The sequence below is a fragment of the Onychostoma macrolepis genome, chromosome 18 (genome assembly GCF_012432095.1).
Source record: "Onychostoma macrolepis isolate SWU-2019 chromosome 18, ASM1243209v1, whole genome shotgun sequence".
Classification (NCBI taxonomy): Eukaryota; Metazoa; Chordata; class Actinopteri; order Cypriniformes; family Cyprinidae; genus Onychostoma; species Onychostoma macrolepis.
The window spans coordinates 21,693,578-21,708,473 of NC_081172.1; positions in this window are offsets into that span (position 1 = coordinate 21,693,578).

A 14,896-nucleotide genomic window follows, 5' to 3' on the forward strand; every position below is an offset into this window, starting at 1 on the left:
ATTAGAGGGAACATTGGTTGTGAGCCCATCAAAGTAAAGTGTTAGAAGATATTAAGTAGACAATCTACTAATACTCTAATGACTGCTAGTTGACATGTAGTTGCAAAGTTACTTACTGTTAGTTGAATGTCTAAAGTGGACTATCAAAATAAAGTGTTACCTCTAATTATAACACCGCATGTCCACGGTTATTCAGATAATGAACAAATTATATAACGAGCAAAGAAAAACATTTACAGTGCCATGAAAACGTTTTTGCCTCCTTCCTGTTTTTTTTTTTATTTTTATTTTATTTTTTTGCATATTTGTCACACTTAAAAGATTCAGATCATCAGACAAATTTTAATATTACATAAAGATAATGGAAGTAAGTACAAAATGAAGTTTTTAAATGATGATTTCATTTATTAAGTGAAAAAACCTGTCCAAACTACCTGGCCCTACGTGAAAAATGAATTGCCCCCTCCTGTTAAATCATGAAAAAACGGTTAATTAATCACATTATTTTAGAAAGCTGAGTTAAATTTCCCTAGCCACACCCAGGTCTGATTACTGCCAGACCTGTTGAATCAAGAAATCACATAAATAGAACCTGTCTGACAAAGTGAAGCATGCTTAAAGAGCAACACATCATGCTGCGATCTTAAAGAACAGATGAGAAACAAAATATCCAGACGTATCAGTCTGGAAAGGGTTATAAAGCCATTTGTAAGGGTGTGTTCACACTTGTCATGTTGTCAGGTTCGATTAAAACAAACTCTGTGCGGTTCAAATGAAATATGAACGCAACACGGACCAAATACTTCTAAACAAACCAAAAATAGTAAGTAATGGCAAGATGCGACGCTATGATTTCACAAAGGGAACAAGCGGTGTATCCAAAACAAAACGAGCAGAGGGCAAATGTTATATTTATATATATATATATATATATTACGGAAGAGGATTAGGGCCAAGCAATAATAAAAAAATGAAACCATCTCAAGATTAAAGTCTTTAAATTTAGAGAAAAAAAGTTATGTTTCGAGAAAAAAATTAAATGTTGAGAATAAACTCACTAAATTACGAGAAAAAAGTAGAGAATAAACACACTCGTATCATGTTCATTCCATCTCGTTGGACAAGCGTTATGCGGCGTCTGCAGTGGCGAAGATTGGAGAGTAAGGCACTGAGGAGTAGTGTATGATACGATCGACTGGGTTCGAGTCCGTCTTTTGCCAAACTCGCTTTTCTTACTTTTCTCATCACATAACACATTGGAAAAGTGGAAATCAATTGCTTAACGAGTTTTTAATAATAATGTATTAATTAGGGCTATATAAATGGCAGGCTATAGGGGAGGGCTCTGTTGAAATAAAATCATTGTTATTAAAATCAATGTTATTATTGCATCCTGTTAATATACAACAATACTGAGGTGCAAATAGTATCTTGTCTATTGAAATGTAGGCTATATGTGGCCCGCCAATCATAATTAGGTTGGCTTGAAAGAGCCAACCTACTGATCTGCTACTTAAGCTTATTATTAGGTTGGCTTGAAAGAGCCAACCTACTGATCTGCTACTTAAGCTTATTAGGTTGGCTTGAAAGAGCCAACCTACTGATCTGCTACTTAAGCTTATTATTATTATTAGTGGTGCTTGCCAAAGGCAAGGCATCACTATTGTTATCTTGCATACTTATTATTAGTGGTGCTTGCCAAAGGCAAGGCATCACTATTGTTATCTTGCATACTTATTATTAGTGGTGCTTGCCAAAGGCAAGGCATCACTATTGTTATCTTGCATACTTATTAGGTTGGCTTGAGAAAGCCAATTTACTGATATTGTACTTAAACTTCTTATTATTATTCTTTTTCTGAGACTAAAATTTCTGACTGCTACTCCTCCTAGAGCTTTAACTCTACAAACTCCAAACTCAGCCCAAGTCTTGAGACTGATCTGACTTAGCGTGCTATATCTTTTCTAACTAATCCGACTTACGGTTTTCATAAAAATAAAGATTAAAAATCATAAAAAATCCCATAGACTTACATTGGCTCATCTGAACATTCCGTCAAACTCCAACTGTCAAAATTTAAATCTAAACACACTGAAGCCCATTAGACTCAATCAGACTTCCCTTCTATGTACTATTTCTAACCCATTCAAACTCATCTATCTCTCTATCTATCTATCAGACGTCCCTTCTATGTACTATTTCTAACCCATTCAAACTCATCTATCTCTCTATCTATCTATCAGACATCCCTTCTATGTACTATTTCTAACCCAATCAAACTCATCTATCTCTCTATCTATCTATCAGACGTCCCTTCTATGTACTATTTCTAACCCATTCAAACTCATCTATCTCTCTATCTGAGATCTATCTCACACACACACACACACACCACACAGACACACAGACACGCCGCACACACACAAACAAACAAACAAATAAACAAACATAGACCTTTCAATCATAAGACCTGTTTTTCCTGTTTACACCTGTGTCCTTTGGGGGCAATATGACCCCAAAATTGAAAGAGTAATTGTAAAACATTTATAAATTTTAATCATACAAATAATATATCTTTTTGTTTGTTTGTTTACTTCTCATCTATACATTAATGCTGTGTTTTGGGAGATATGAAGTACTTTTGTAACTGTTTACCACAAAATCCTTAGCTACACAATTAGCTTACATGTGAAATATTACATTTTTATGAATAAATATCTTAAATGATGATCTAAATTTAATTTAAACTGTTTCTGGATATTGATCTAGGTGTTAGGTGTACAATACTGCCATCTGGTGGTTAGAGAAAAACTTGTAGAAATCACAGATTTTGAAAGAATAGTGTAATGACCATATATATCCAGCAGAGGCCCATAGAGAGCCATTCATTTTTCTGGAAGTGGTCAACTGCTCCTCTCACAACTTTTCTGATATATATTTGGTAATTATATATTTAAACATTATAAAATACACAACTTTTATGATATATATTTTGTAATTATATATTTAAACATTATAAAATACATTAAAAACAGTATAAGTGCTCGCTTTTGAAATAATGCCACATAAATTTGCAGAAATGCCACACAAGTTGTCACTAAAACTTGATTGCAGGTACTTATTTATTTCAATCCAAAAAGTAAAATAAAATTAATTATTTTTTTTACATAAATGTAAATAAAATCAAAACGGAAAAAAAAAACTAAACTAAACAACAACTGCAATGAGCAGATATGAATGGCGGGTATGTGTGTAAGAGAGTGTGTGTGTGTGTGTGTGTGTGTGCGCGCATGTGTACGTACGTGAGTGAGTATGCTCGTTCCACATTGCCTTTGTGCTCTAGTATCAGACTTTAATTTTGTTGTGTGGACATTTTCAGATTTATGCAGAATTTATTGATTTTATTTGCCAAATTTTATAAAAATGCTCTTTGTTGCAGTCACACGTGTGTGCACATGTCTTTTCTACATTGCATTTGTGATCTAGTACCAGGCTTTCATTTCTGTGTGAGAATTTTCAGACCTATGCTAGATTTATTATTATTTTTTGACAAATTAAAAAAAAATATATAGATTTTTTCGTATTTCCCATTCATTTTCAAAGACCATATTAGTAAAAATGTGAATTATTTTTTATGTGAATACAGATAGAAAATGTTGAAAAGTCATAAAATCTTATTCCACTGAGATGAAGGAAACATTTTTAACTGAAGAAAGTTGATTGAGGTCTTACTGACTATTTCTAATCCATTCAAACTCATCTATCTAATGTTTCTTATCTATCTATCTATAATCTATCTATCTATCTATCTATCTATCTAAAGTCTATCTGTCTATCTATCTATCTATCTATCTATCTATAATCTGACTCTATCTATCTATCTATCAATCTATGTCAGACTGTATTGCCTTAAGTTTGTAAAACTACTTTAAACTTCAAACTATTTCATACTGAAAACCATCAAACTTAAAACTTTTTTAAACTTCTTAAACTTTTTCAAACTTTCTGGTCCGTCTTTCTCAAGCCAACTTAAAGTTTGCCTCGACAAACTTTTTTATCTAGTTATTATTATTCTGCTTCTTCTTATTCTTCTTCTGGACAAAACTTCGGTTCGCTACTCCTCCTGCACCGTTTGTCACAGACCCATGAATGAGGCGTCAAATCGACCAGCTCATTGAGGAGATGTGGGCTATATCTTTTATAAGCGATCGGGTGTACGATAATCGTACAGTGGGCGAAAAATCGGCCGAAAAATCCCATAGACTTAACATTGCGGCCAACTTTGACGAGTTGTAGCTTAGAGCGAGAATTTCGTAGAAACATATGAATCACCACATTTAGAGAGGCTATCAAGCTGTGCGAGAACATACCCCGCAATGGGGTATAAGTTGTACCCCTGGGGCACAAGAGCGCCCCAAAATTGCCCCATTGACATACTATGGTGAGGGACGGCCCATGAAACAGCACACGTTTTTCCTACTATGGTAATTTACATAGGAATTTTGCATTGAAAATAACTCTGCATCACAATATCATAGAGACATGGGGGTGGGCTCATTTTACTCAGCCAACCAATCAGACTCTCAGGATCATTATGAAGCTATCAAGCCACGCCCTAGCAACCAATTAGAGCACCCTAGCAACTGATCCCATAGACTGCCATTATAAAAGCCCAGATGGATATCTTCTGATCACAGTGTCATAGAGACATGGGGAGGCTCATTTGACTCTGGGCAGCAAACAGCCAATCATGAATCACCATAGACACTTCCTAGCCACGCCCTAGCAACCATTATCAAGCACCCTAGCAACCCAAACCCAAACAGCCATATCTTTCAATCTGAATATCTTAGAGACATGGGGGTGGGCTCGTTTGACTAGGGGCAGCAAACAGCCAATCATGAATCACCATAGACACTTTCTAGCCACTCCCTAGCAACCAATGTTGAGTACCCTAGCAACCCAAATCCAAACAGGCATATCTTTAAATCTGAATATCATAGAGACATGGGGGTGGGCTCATTTGACTTGGGGCAGCAAACAGCCAATCATGAATCACCATAGACACTTTCTAGCCACTCCCTAGCAACCAATGTTGAGTACCCTAGCAACCCAAACCCAAACAGGCATATCTTCAAATCTGAATGTCATAGAGACATGGGGGTTGGTTTATATTATTCATACTGGCAAACAGCCTTTGGAGTATTATCATTGGCAGCTGCCAAGCCACTTCCTAACAACCAAACAGAGTACCCTAGCAACCATTTATCAAGTCCTATATCTTTGCATCAGAATGTCGTATAGACTTGGAAGTTGGTTCTTTTGACTCATGCTAACAAATAGGACTTCCAAACATGCTACACATGATAGCAGTGAATAGCTACATGCTAATAGTGATTAGCTAAATGCTAATTCAAACTAGAACTCTATAAAACTCCATAGTAATGATCTGTGACAACTAGTAACTGCCTAGCAACACCCTAGCAACCACCCCATTTACCTTAGCAACCGACCTGGGTACCCTAGCAACCACCCTGAATACCCTAGCAACCGCATAGCAACACCCTAGCAACCACCCCATTTACCTTAGCAACCACCCTGGGTACCCTAGCAACGGCCCTAGCAACCACACTGAATACCCTAGCAACCGCATAGCAACACCCTAGCAACCACCCCAAGTACCCTAGCAACCACATAGTAACATCCTAACAACCATCCTGGGTACCCTAGCAACCACCCTGAGTAACCTAGCAACTCCTTAGCAACACCCTAGCAACCACCCCGGGTACCTTAGCAACCACATAGCAACCGAGGGGCAAGTTTTGCCACTGCAAGCACCACTCACATTTTCTTCAGGAAATGTACATTCTAGTATTGTTATTACTATTCGCCCAGACAAAACTTCGGCACGCTACTCCTCCTGCACCTTTTATCGTAGACCCATGAATGAGATGTCAAATCATGCGACACATTGAGAAGAGGTGTGCTATATCTTTTATAAGTAATTGAGTGTATGATGTTCGTCTGGTGGACGAAAAAATTTGTCCCATAGACTTAACATTGGCACAAAATTAGTGAGATTATATCTTTGGATCAGGAGGTCACAGAGACTTGGGGGAGGGCTCTTTTGACTCGGCCTATCAAGCAGCCAATAAGTACTGACATGACAACTTCATAGCTATGCCCTAGCAACCACTTACAGCACCCTAGCAACTGTATAACAACATAAAGAAGCCATATCTCAGCTCCACAACATCATACAGACATGGGAGTTGGCTCTCTTCAATCGCGCAGAACACTGTAGTATCTGCCCAGCGCAGAGTTTTGCCACTGCAAGCACCACTCACATTTTCTTCAGGAAATGTACATTCTAGTATTATTATTACTATTCGCCCAGACAAAACTTGACACGCTACTCCTCCTGCACCGTTTGTCACAGACCCATGAATGAGATGTCAAATCATGCGACACATTGAGAAGAGGTGTGCTATATCTTTATAAGTAATTGAGTGTATGATGTTCGTCTGGTGGACGAAAAAATTTGGGCTGAAAAACCAGTCTGTAAGTATCACCATGGCGACTGTGCAGCTACACCCTAGCAACCACATAGAGAACCCTAGCAACCATATAGCAACATAAATAAGCCATATTTCAGCTCCACAACATCATACAGACATGGGAGTTGGCTCTCTTCAATCGCGCAGAACACTGTAGTATCTGCCCAGCGCAGAGTTTTGCCACTGCAAGCACCACTCACATTTTCTTCAGGAAATGTACATTCTAGTATTATTATTACTATTCGCCCAGACAAAACTTTGGCGAGCTACTCCTCCTGCACTTTTTGTCGTAGACCCATGAATGAGATGTCAAATCATGCGACATATTGAGGAGAGGTGTGCTATATCTTTTATAAGTAATTGAGTGTACGATGTTCGTCTGGTGGACGAAAAAATTTGGGCGAAAAAGTCCCATAGACTTAACACTGGCACAAAATTAGTGAGATTATATCTTTGGATCAGGAGGTCACAGAGACTTGGGGGAGGGCTCTTTTGACTCGGCCTATCAAGCAGCCAATAAGGACCAACATGACAACTTCATAGCTATGCCCTAGCAACCACTTACAGCACCCTAGCAACCGTAAAAGGACATTAATAAACGATTTTTCAGCACCAAAACATTGTAGAAACATGGGGTTGGGCTCTGTTGATTCAGACTGTCAAATAGTCTTTAAATATCATGCCATAAACTGTATGGCCACACAATAGCAACCATTTAGAGTACCTTAGCAACTGAACAAACACATGAATAAGCAATTTCTCAGCACCAGAAAGTGGTATAGATATGGGGGTGGCTTCTTTTGTTCGGGCTGAAAAACAAGTCTGTAAGTATCACCATGGCGACTGTGCAGCTACACCCTAGCAACCACATAGAGAACCCTAGCAACCATATAGCAACATAAAGAAGCCATATCTCAGCTCCACAACATCATACAGACATGGGAGTTGGCTCTCTACAATCGCGCAGAACACTGTAGTATCTGCCCAGCGCCGAGTTTTGCCACTGCAAGCACCACTCACATTTTCTTCAGGAAATGTACATTCTAGTTAGTGGTGCTTGCCAAAGGCAAGGCATCACTATTGTTATCTTGCATACTTATTATTATTATTCTTCTTCTTATTCTTCTTCTGGACAAAAATTTCGATTCGCTACTCCTTCTGCACCGTTTGTCACAGACCCATGAAAGAGGTGTCTAATCGACCGGCTCATTGAGGAGATATGGGCTATATCTTTTTTAAGCGATCGGACCTACGATGTTCACACAGCGGACGAAAAAGCGGGCAAAAAATCCCATTGACTTACAATGGTGGAATGTTCGTGAATTTGAATCTCAACTGTCACTTTCTCACACACACACAAGCAGGCCCTTAGAGCCTTCTCTCTCTCTCTCTCTCTCTCTCTCTCTCTCTCTCTCTCTCTCTCTCTCTCTCTCTCTGTAACTCACACACACACACGCAGGCCCTTAGAGCCCCTTCTCTCTCTCTCTCTCTCTCTCTCTCTCTCTCTCTCTCTCTGTAACTCACACACACACACGCAGGCCCTTAGAGCCCCTTCTCTCTCTCTCTCTGTAACTCACACACACACACAGGCCCTTAGAGCCTTCTCTCTCTCTCTCTCTCTCTCTCTCTCTCTCTCTCTCTCTCTCTGTAACTCACACACACACACGCAGGCCCTTAGAGCCTTCTCTCTCTCTCTCTCTCTCTCTCACACACACACACACACACACACACACACACACACACACACACACACACACACACACACACACACACACAAGCATAGACCTTTCAATCATAAGACCTGTTTTTCCTGTTTACACCTGTGTCCTTTGGGGCAATATTTAAAATTGAAAGAGTAATTGTAAAACATTTATAAATTTTTAATCATACAAATAATATATCTTTTTGTTTGTTTGTTTACTTCTCATCTATACATTAATGCTGTGTTTTGGGAGATATGAAGTACTTTGTAACCTGTTTACCACAAAATCCTTAGCTACACCATTAGCTTACATGTGAAATATTACATTTTATGAATAAATATCTTAAATGATGATCTAAATTTAATTTAAACTGTTTCTGGATATTGATCTAGGTGTTAGGTGTACAATACTGCCATCTGGTGGTTAGAAAAACTTGTAGAAATCACAGTTTTGAAAGAATAGTGTAATGACCATATATATCCAGCAGAGGCCCATAGAGAGCCATTCATTTTTCTGGAAGTGGTCAACTGCTCCTCTCACAACTTTTCTGATATATATTTGGTAATTATATATTTAAACATTATAAAATACACAACTTTTATGATATATATTTGTAATTATATATTTAAACATTATAAACATTAAAACAGTATAAGTGCTCGCTTTGAAATAATGCCACATAAATTTGCAGAAATGCCACACAAGTTGTCACTAAAACTTGATTGCAGGTACTTATTTATTTCAATCCAAAAAGTAAATAAAATTAATTATTTTTACATAAATGTAAATAAAATCAAACGGAAAAACTAAACTAAACAACAACTGCAATGAGCAGATATGAATGGCGGGTATGTGTGTAAGAGAGTGTGTGTTGTGACGCACGTGACATGCTCCACATTGCCTTTGTGCTCTAGTATCAGACTTTAATTTTGTTGTGTGGACATTTTCAGATTTACAGAATTTATTGATTTTATTTGCCAAATTTTATAAAAATGTTTTGTTGCAGTCACACGTGTCACATGTCTTTTCTACATTGCATTTGTGATCTAGTACCAGGCTTTCATTTCTGTGTGAAATTTTCAGACCTATGCTAGATTTATTATTATTTTGACAAATTAAAAAATATATAGATTTTTCAGATTTCCATTCATAAAGACCATATTAAAATGTGAATTATTTTTATGTGAATACATAGAAAATGTTGAAAAGTCATAAATCTTATTCCACTGAGATGAAAAACATTTTTTAACTAAGAAAGTTGATTGATCACTGACTATTTCTAATCCATTCAAACTCATCTATCTAATGTTTCTATCTTCTATCATAATCTATCTATCTATCTATCATCTAAAGTCTATCTGTCTATCTATCTATCTTCATTCTATCTATAATCTGATCTATCTATCTATCTATCAATCTATGTCAGACTGTATTAAGTTTGTAAAACTACTTTAAACTTCAAACTATTTCATACTGAAACCATCAAACTTAAAACTTTTTAAACTTCTTAAACTTTTTCAAACTTTCTGGTCTTTTTCTTCCAACTTAAAGTTTGCCTCGACAAACTATCTATTATTATTCTGCTTTTCTTATTCTTTTCTTCTACAAACTTTCTACTCCTCCTGCATTTGTCACAGACCCATGAATACAATCGACCAGCTCATTGAGGAGATGTCTATATCTTTATAAGCGATCTCTATCTCTAAAAAATCAAAAATCCCATAGACTTAACAATTTGACATTGTCAACAATTTAAAACTGAATCACCACTTTAGAACTATCAACTTTTACTCTTATAAGTTTCTACAAACTCATTGACATACTATTACCAAAACAGCACATTTTTCCTATTATGGTAATTTACATAGAATTTTCATTATAACTCTGCATCACAATATCATAGAACATCTATATCAGAAAATTCTCATCATTATGAACTATCAAGCCACTAGCAACCAATTAGAGCATAGCAACTATCATAGACTCCATTAAAACAGATATATCTTCATCACAGTGTCATAGAGACATACTATGATAGCAAACAGCCAATCATGAATCACCAGACATTAGCATAGCAACCATTATCAATAGCAACAAACCAAAAGCATATCTCATTTGAATATCTTAGACATCTCTTGACCACAAACAGCCAATCATGAATCACATAGACATTTCTAGCATAGCAACCATTTAGCACCCAGCAACAAATAAACAGGCATATCAAACTGAATATAGACATTCTCACTCAGCAAACAGCCAATCATGAATCACCAGACACTTTCTAGCCACTCCCTAGCAACCAATTTGAGTACCCTAGCAAAAACCCAAACAGGCATATCTTCAAATCTGAATGTCATAGAGACATTTGGTTTATATTATTCTGGCAAACAGTAGACATTCAGCTCTCATCTAACAACCACATCTAGCAACCATTTACAAGTCCTATATCTTGCATCAGAATGTCATCTACTTTGACTCATGCAACAAATAGGACTTAAACATGCAACATGATAGCAGTGAAACATCTTCAATTAGCTTCTAATTCAACTAGAACTCAAAACTCATAGAATGATCTGTGACAACTAGTAACTGCCTAGCAACACCCTAGCAACCATTTATCACCTAGCAACCATATTTAGCAACCAAATACAGCAATCATAGCAAATCTAGCAATATTTCTTATAGCAACCATGGGTAAGCAACTAGCAACCATTTGTAACTAGCAACATAGCAACACCCTAGCAACCAAAGTTCTAGCAACCACTAACATCCTAGCAACCATCTATAGCAACATGAGTAACCTAGCATTAGCAACATAGCAACAGGATTAGCAACCACATAGCAACAGGAAGTACATGCAAGACCACTCACATTTTCTTCAGGAAATGTACATTCTAGTATTGTTATTACTATTCAGACAAACACGCTATCCTGCACCTTTTCAGACCCATGAATGAGATGTCAACCATGCACATTGAGAGAGGTGCTATATCTTTATAAGTAATTGAGTGTATGATGTTGTGGATTTAAAAAAATTTGTCCCATAGACTTAACATTGGCACAAAATTAAGATTATATCTTTGGATCAGGAGGTCACAGAGACTTACTCTTTGACTCGGCCTATCAAGCAGCCAATAAGTTGACATGACAACTTCATAGCCCTAGCAACCTCTTACAGCACCCTAGCAACTGTATAACAACATTAACAATTCAGCACCAACACTGTAGAAATATGGGCTTTTAATCAGACTGGCAAATTAAATCATCCCATAAAATGTATAGCACATAGCAACCATTAGAGTACCCTAGCAACTACAAACACATGAATAAGCTTCAGCACCAGAAAGTGGTATAGATATTGGCCTCTTTTTGGGCTGAAAACCAGTCTGTAAGTATCACCATCACTGTGCAGCTACACCCTAGCAACCATAGAGAACCCTAGCAACCGTATAGCAACATAACAAGCCATATTTCAGCTCCACAACATCATACAGACATGAGTTGGTTTCTTCAATCACGAGAACACTGTAGTATCTGCTAGCAAGTTTTGCCACTGCAAGCACCACTCACATTTTCTTCAGGAAATGTACATTCTAGTATATTATTATTACTATTCGCCCAGACAAAACTTGAAATCCTCCTGCACTTTGTCGTAGACCCATGAATGAGATGTCAAATCATGCGACATATTGAGGAGAGGTGTGCTATATCTTTATAAGTAATTGAGTGCGATGTCGCCTGGTGGAAAAAATTTGAAAAGTCCCATAGACTTAACATTGGCACAAAATTAGTGAGATTATATCTTTGGATCAGGAGGTCACAGAGACTTGGGAGGGCTCTTTGACTCGGCCTATCAAGCAGCCAATAAGTACTGACATGACAACTTCATAGCTATGCCCTAGCAACCACTTACAGCACCCTAGCAACCGTAAAGGACATTAATAAACAATTTTCAGCACCAAAACATTGTAGAAACATGGGTTGGGCTCTGTTGATTCAGACTGTCAAATAGTCTTTAAATATCATCCATAAACTGTATGGCCACATAGCAACCATTTAGAGTACCTTAGCAACTGAACAAACACATGAATAAGCAATTTCTCAGCACCAGAAAGTGGTATAGATATGGGGTGGCTTTTGTTGGGCTGAAAACAAGTCTGTAAGTATCACCATGGCGACGCAGCTACACCCTAGCAACCACATAGAGAACCCTAGCAACATATAGCAACATAAAGAAGCCATATCTCAGCTCCACAACATCATACAGACATGGGAGTTGGTTTCTACAATCACAGAACACTGTAGTATCTGCCCAGAGTTTTGCCACTGCAAGCACCACTCACATTTTCTTCAGGAAATGTACATTCTAGTTAGTGGTGCTTGCCAAAGGCAACATCACTATTGTTATCTTGCATACTTATTATTCTATTCTTCTTATTCTTCTTCTGGACAAAATTTCGATTCGCTTCTTCTGCACGTTTGTCACAGACCCATGAAAGAGGTGTCAATCGACGCTCATTGAGGAGATATGGGCTATATTTTTTAAGCGATCGGACCTACGATGTTCACACAGCGGACGAAAAGCGGGCAAAAATCCCATTGACTTACAATGGTGGAATGTTCGTGAATTTGAATCTCAACTGTCACTTTCACACACACACAAGCAGCAGAGCCCCTTCTCTCTCTCTCTCTCTCTGTAACTCACACACACACACACACACACACACACACACACACAAGCAGGCCTTAGAGCTTCTCTCTCTCTCTCTGTAACTCACACACACACACACACACACACACACACACACACACACACAAACAGCACAACACAGCAGGCCCTATTTATTCAATTCAATTCAGCTATTAGCATGACTGTGTAGCACAATGTTGCCAAAGCATTAACATATATATATATAACAACATAGATAATAATAAATAAATCCATCTAAATAAATGAAAAGATAAAGTCAATCATGTTTATCATCAACAGAATGGTTAATGCATATTTAGCAGTGAGTGCAGCTGTTATCATCTTAGTAAGAAGGGCATTTTCTCAGTATCACTAAGTTCAGTAAATCATGGAATCAATGCTTCAAATCAGGCAAATATTTCACATTGTGATATTTAGGACACATCAGCAGAAAGTGTTTTCGTTCTCTATCTGCTGTAGATCACAGTGTCTACAGATCTTTCGCTCTGTCTGTTGTCTATGTCTCTATTTCTAAATCATGGTTACTTCATCTGTATTTGGAGAATTTGTCTTCTTTGAATGGTCTAATCATAATTGGCAAATCTAGTGGTTCTGTTTAGGTTGAGCAGCAGTTTATCATGAAGGTCAAAGTATTTTTGAGATTCATCATGAGTGCAGATTTTATCAATTTCTTTAATAATGGCTTTTTGTAGCTGTAGTCAGTGAGGAGCTTTTATGGACAGAAGAGCGGCATTTAGAATGAGGTTCTGCTGAGGTTTCATTACAGGACTGAATCAGGATCAGATCATGGAGGTGATGCCAAACTGAACACATCTTCTGGATCTCAATGTTCAGTCACTAATTCAGCTCTGCAGGCATCATTACACCTCTATGGACCCTAAAATGTTTTTGATAAATTCTAGTTGTAGTTTTTCATTGAAGTTTTATCCCAATTTTAAATGTATTATTGGTCCCAAATTTCACTCCCATACAGTAGAATTTAATGATTCTATATTTGATCCATGTTTTAATTGGCCAAACCGTGATTTGATGGCATAAATGCTCCTGTATCTTCAGCCAGACCTTGATGCAGAGATCTCAGGCCCAGGTAAGTGTAGCTGGTGCTTTCAGGACTCTTAACTGAACTGGTATCTGCTGACATGGCCTCTTCTGCCCTTCTCTCTCTCTTTACTCACACACACACACACACACACACACACACACACAGGCCATTAGAACATCTCTCTCTCTCTCTGTAACTCACACACACTCATTTGACTCCTCTTTAAGTAACCAATAAGTAATGACCTATGACCTTCATAGCCACACCCTAGCAACCACTTACAGCACCCTAGCAACCACCCCATAGACCTCCATTGAAAACGGATCAAAAGGATATCTTTGGATAAAAGTGTCATATAAACATGCAGGTTTTGCTCTTTGACTCGTGATCGCAAACAGGACTTCCTCATGCTGCACATGCTAGCAGTGAATAGCTGCTAATAGTGATTAGCTAAGTGTTAAATCAGACTAAGAACATCTAATAACTATAAATCTACATAGTAATGATGTGTGACAACTACCAACCGCTAGCAATACGCTTAGTAACCTCCCAGTTATAGAGGTGTGCTATGTTTTATAAGTAATTGAGTCGATGTTCGTGATGGATGAAAAATTTTAAAAGTCCCATAGACTTAACATTGGCATAAATTGAGATCATATCTTGGATCAGGAGGTCACGGAGACTTGAGGGCTTTTGACTCGGCTATCAAGCAGCCAATAAGTACTGACATGACAACTTCATAGCTATGCCCTAGCAACCACTTACAGCACCCTAGCAACAGGACATTAACAAACACCAGCACAAAACATTATAGAAACATGGCGTTGGGCTCAGTGGATTCAGACTGTCAAATAGTCTTTAAATATCATCCCATAAATTGTAT